The sequence below is a fragment of the Dreissena polymorpha genome, chromosome 11 (genome assembly GCF_020536995.1).
Source record: "Dreissena polymorpha isolate Duluth1 chromosome 11, UMN_Dpol_1.0, whole genome shotgun sequence".
NCBI classification, from domain to species: Eukaryota; Metazoa; Mollusca; class Bivalvia; order Myida; family Dreissenidae; genus Dreissena; species Dreissena polymorpha.
In genome coordinates this window covers 43,270,751-43,276,750 of record NC_068365.1, presented here as the reverse complement: position 1 = coordinate 43,276,750, position 6,000 = coordinate 43,270,751, and positions in this window count along the sequence as shown.

The window sequence follows — 6,000 nt, the reverse complement described above, 5'->3', positions numbered from 1 at the left end:
TACATTTTTTGTCACTGTGATCTTGACCTTTGACCTAGTGACCTGAAAATCAAAAGGGATCATCTGCGAGTCATGATCAATGTACCTATGAAGTGTCATGATCCTAGGCAAAAGCGTTCTTGAGTTATCATCCGGTAACAATTTTACTGTTTCGGGTCACTGTGACCTTGACCTTTGACCTACTGACCTGAAAATCAATGTGGGTCATCTGCGAGTCATGATCAATGTACCTATGAAGTTTCATGATCCTAGGCGTAAGCGTTCTTGAGTTATCATCCGGAAACCATTTAACTATTTCGGGTCACCGTGACCTTGACCTTTGACCTAGAGACCTCAAAATCAATAGGGGTCATCTGCGAGTCATGATCAATCTACCCATGAAGTTTCATGATCCTAGGCATTTGGGTTCTTGAGTTATCATCAGAAAACCATTTCACTATTTTGGGTCACCGTGACCTTGACCTTTGACCTAGTGACCTCAAAATCAATAGGGGTCATCTGCGAGTCATGATCAATGTACCTATGAAGTTTCATGAATCTAGGAGTAGGCGTTCTTGAGTTATCATCCGAAAATCATTTTACTATTTCGGGACACCGTGACCGTGACCTTTGACCTAGTGACCTCAAAATCAATAGGAGTCATCTGCGAGTCATGATCAATCTATCTATGAAGTTTCATGATCCTAGGCGTATGCGTTCTTGAGTTATCATCAGAAAACCATGTTACTATTTTTGGTCACCGTGACCTTGACCTTTGACCTTAAAATCAATAGGGGTCATCTGTGAGTCATGATCTATCTAAAAATGAAGTTTCATGATCCTAGGTGTATGCCTTCTTGAGTTATCATCCGGAAACCATTTTACTATTTCGGTCACCGTGACCTTGACCTTTGACATAGTGACCTCAAAATCAATAGGGGTCATCTGTGAGTCATGATCAATCTACCTATGAAGTTTCATGATCCTAAGCGTATGCGTTCTTGAGTTATCATCCGGAAACCATTTTACCAATTCGGGTCACCATGACCTTGACCTTTGACCTAGTGACCTCAAAATCAATAGGGGTCATCTGTGAGTCATGAGCAATGTACCTATGAAGTTTCATGATCAAGGCCTAAGCGTTCTTTAGTTATCATCCGGAAACCATCTGGTGGACGGACATGCATACATACAGACCGACGTGTGCAAAACAATATAGCCCCTCTTCTTCGAAGGGGGGCATAAATATACTAGACATCCATAATTTTGGAAATAAATTGATCCAATTTAGAACGATGGGAGAGTCCATTAGGCATATATGGGGCATAAATGGATTAAGTTGTCTGGCTGGTGACTAAACCAACTCAAACCTTTTAAGTTTACCAGTACTAAGTACACATGCTTATGCCAGTTGCATACAGCTGCCTTACTTGAATCAGATTTGTGTGGAGAATAGCCATAAAAAGGATGTCATCTTTCCCCAAACAAGTAATGTTACCAGGGGGTGATCAAACAGTGATCATCTGATGATTTGTTAGCTAGCGCTCCACAAACTGAGCTAACCGATCCAGTTTCAAATTGTTCTCAAAGAGATCTCATATGGAGTGATTTAATTTTTGAATAAAGGCTCCTATTAATTAAAACAACTGCTATTTAATCAAGTTTTTATCTTCATATCAAGTCAAGTTGGCATATAACAAACACAAAAGCAAAACATTAAACAAACCTCAACTAAAAAATTATACATGTAATAAGAAGCAATATACCTCACAGACTAACATGCCTTCAAAAGCATACATAAATTAAAACCTGTAACATTTATATACATGAATTAAACAAAATAATACACACAATGAAATAATACATTTGCATTACATGTCAATTAGGCATGTCATAGATAAACAAGATATACATTTCATAATTTTTACAGAGACTTAAAAAACAACAACAAAATACACAATAGACAACACAGTTTTAAGGTTTTTTTAAACATTGGTATATACATGTATTTGAAGACAAAAGTTATCAGAGATAAGCGCACTCAACTTAGCTTATGCTTGTTAGTGTTTCTGGTGGGGTTTTATTTTCAACATCATTCTAGATATTTGTTCTTTTTTTTACAATATTGCTTAGATGTTATGCCTTTTTATTTTGTATTTCCATTAAGCTTTATCATTAATTAATAAATGCAGTTTAAAAAAATAATATAGTATGTGTAATTCAAATAAGTTCTTGGTGCCATAAAGTTACGCTTAAGTATGTTTCAAATTTGTTAACAATAAATCCCCCTTGATCTAGACCCATGCACACTCATGCAATCTCGATATAAGGTAGGTATCAGTATGAAGTTTTAACCCTTTGCCACTTAGATAGGTATTTGTATGCATTTTGTAGTCCCTTAGAAAGTTAAATTTAATTAAAGACCTGTCTTACTAGAATCATGTTATAAATGCTTCATTTCCAACCCTAAGTTACTGATGAGCAGCAAACAGAATAAAACATGAACAGACTGTGAGTTACTCGCAGGCTGTTCTGGTTTCATGCTGTTTGCACATAGCTGATCATTCTGATTGATTGATATTTCCATTTACGGTGATAGGTTTATTGTAAAAACGGTTCTATACAAGCATTATTTGACTAATGCTTGATTTTTCTTGTGGTGTTTATTTATTGCATGGAAATATTTTCATAAAAAGGATGATTTATTGTTTATTAACAATGATACAGTCTTTATTTTTATCAAATGTGTTGCAAACCATGTAGAAAATAGAATAAGATTCCCTGTAATTGGTATACCCCAGTACGACTACAATGTAATTAATGTACCAACCCTCAAATCACATACAGGATTTGTCTTGTGGCAAAGCGTATTTTTATACTATCTAAAATCCTTTACCACTTAGATACGTATTTTGACCCATTTGTAGTCCCTTAGAAAGTTTAATTTAATTAAAGACCTTTCTTACTAAATTCAAGTTTTAAAGGCTTCATTTCCAACCCTAAGTTACTGATGAGTTACTCGCAGGCTGTTCTGGTTTTATGCTGTTTGCACATAGCCATTTTCACTTTGCTTCTGAGTGGGATATGCATTACAATTCATGTACCATACTTATATATATATATATATATATATATGTGCACTGTTGTCAGAAACTGGTTACAAGCGGTTATCATTTCAAAGCATACAACAAACACAACAATTAGACAATGGTGAACATAATTAGATTTAAAAAAGACAGAAAGAGAATAACAAATCCATGCTGTGTTAATTCATAATTCTGACATTTAGAAAAAAAGACAATTGAAAATGTATGAATCACAGACAATCAATGGGTAAATATTTAACTTAATAGTTATATAACTTACAAAGTATTATTAAGGAGATCTCATCTCAGGATAAGTAAGTTTCATCTGTAAATGAAACAACAATAATTACCAGCATATATATTTCATGATATATCATTAAACTTCCATCACTAAAACACATTTTATGTACGACAACTTAAATCTATTATTATATGTAATTTGTTGTTAAAAGACGTTTTCAAATAAGGCCAACAACATCATGGGCAAAAGTCATTTAAAGAAAATAAATATTGAAGCAGTGTTAAGCCCAAAGGTTTTTTATACAACACTAAAGCCACACACCTTGAAATGAAACACATGTTAATCAATACATAGAAATGCAATTTGAAAGTGTGCAAAATTGTCATGAAATCTAAAGCCTTGTTAGCAAGTACATGTAATTAATAATTTTTTTAAATTTTAAAACCGAAAGTAGGCTTTCCATACGGATACGTCCATTTTGACAAAGGTTTTTTTTTATATTAGTTTTAAAGCACAAAAAAAGACGGATTTCTACCTTGTAACCACTAGATATATTCTTATTGGCAAAGATAAAATTAAATCTATAGCCTAGTTAGCAAGAAATTTATTATTTTGCAAACGGTTCCGCTTTAAAAACCAAAAGTAGGATTTCTATATGTATATACGACCATTTCGACAAACGCGATTATTGTTAAAGGTACCGTCAACCACAACGATGAAGAAAAGAAAAGTTGTAAAATACTGTATTTTTTTACAATTATTATATTATATTGATTAAAATATCAAGACTGGTATATTACATTATTGAACAAAGTTGTAAGGTTTTCGTATGTTTAGTATATTCGGTAACACATTTTACTGGGTACCGGTACCAGGTATCTACCAGTTAACGCCAGTAGATTAATCATCATCATCACGTGGTAAGCCCAGGAATGCAAGTTGTGCATGCGTAGTGAATTGTATATATTTTATATATAAAATGATAAACCTACTTGCAATATTTATAGTGTGAATATCGTTATGTCACCTATTTTCCAATGTACTTTCGATTTCACATCGCGAAAATTTATTGCCGAATATACTGAAAATATGAACTTTTTTCAAGTAATGTAATATACCAGTCGTAATATTTTAATCAATATAAACTAATAATTGTAAAAAAATGTGGTATTTTACAAATTTTCTTTTCTTCTTCGTCGTGGTTGACGGTATTCTTAAGTTTTAGAGCACAACAAAGACAAATTTCTACGTTGTAACCACCAGATTTATTCTAATTGGCATAGATAAAATAGGTTTCTTATTTATACTTAAATGAACTATGTCATGTATTTCATTTTAAGGTGTTGGCTTTAATATATTGAATATATATCATTTATTTGGACTTAAGCTGGTAAAACATTTTAAGGGCACAAACATGCTCACCAGTAGTACCGGTAGCAGTTTATTATGTATAAAATGTAAATGCTAAGCAAAACTCCATTTGCAAAATGGATGATTGAAGTAAACTTGGCATGACATCAGAACGTATTCATTAAAATATGCAATTTTCAAATATTAGGTTTTAAATCAACTGAAAGTATGGCTCCCATTTTTTTTTCTGAAGATTATATTATATAGAATACAATAAACAATAATCACTCAAAAGAGCAATAATAGATTATTTCAAACATCAAGAAAAATCCATACATCTACATGTATTTTTCATTAGAACTACCAATCAAACAAAAATGAAAGACATTTTTCTACATGATAATGCCTGTGTCCTCAACAAATGTGAATGATATTTACAAATGGAACTGTCTAGACCTGTGCCGTATGGGTTGCCGAGAGACAATGTTTTCAATCGTGCTTGGAAGCATGCCTTCCACCAGTGGCAACACCTCCGTCTGACGTGGCGACAACAGTGCACTCTGCCCTTGGGACAGACAGTCGTAACCGTTCTTGAACGACAGCACCAGAATGTCACTATTGTTCCGTGCTATGGCGATCCGCTTGTAGTTAGTGTTAAAAGCAATAAACTGCAGGCTCACAGATTCAGTGGAGAAATTTGGCACCTTTATGACTTCTATCAAATTGGCCTCCTGGTCAATAATATGAATTTGGCTGAGTTCTTCATCCAGAATCAGGATGTTGCCTGCCTGATCTAATGTGATGTCTAGCGGATTAAGCAGCGGCCAGGTTACACTTCCACGGTACTCTCCCACTGGTGTCCCGTCATCTTTGTAAATCGCCACTGTCTGAAGCCTCCAGTCAAGTACAACAACATTATGGTGCCAGATCTCAATGGCCATAGGGTGTTGGAAGTGCACGTTATTAGGTGTGCTTGTTAGAGTCTTGAACAGTTTACCCTTAAAGTTGAAGAGCTCCACTCTCGGAATACCATGGTCTCCGGCCTGACCTCCCACTAACGTTTGCTCAAATGGCCCACGACTCACACAAGTGTATGCAGACGATGATATAAATTTACGCACCACACCAGATTTGCCTTTCTGATTGATGAAAATTATAATCAAGGCATTAATATGAGGGCAGGTTACCAAGTACCTGCTTTCTCCTGCACATGACTCCAAGAAGGCCACATCTGAAATTTGATGTCCTGTCAGGAACACTTCCGAGACCAGTTTTCCATTTGGCTTGAAAAACTTCACTTTCATATTATTACAGTCAGCAAAACAAATCCAATCTCCGTTCCAC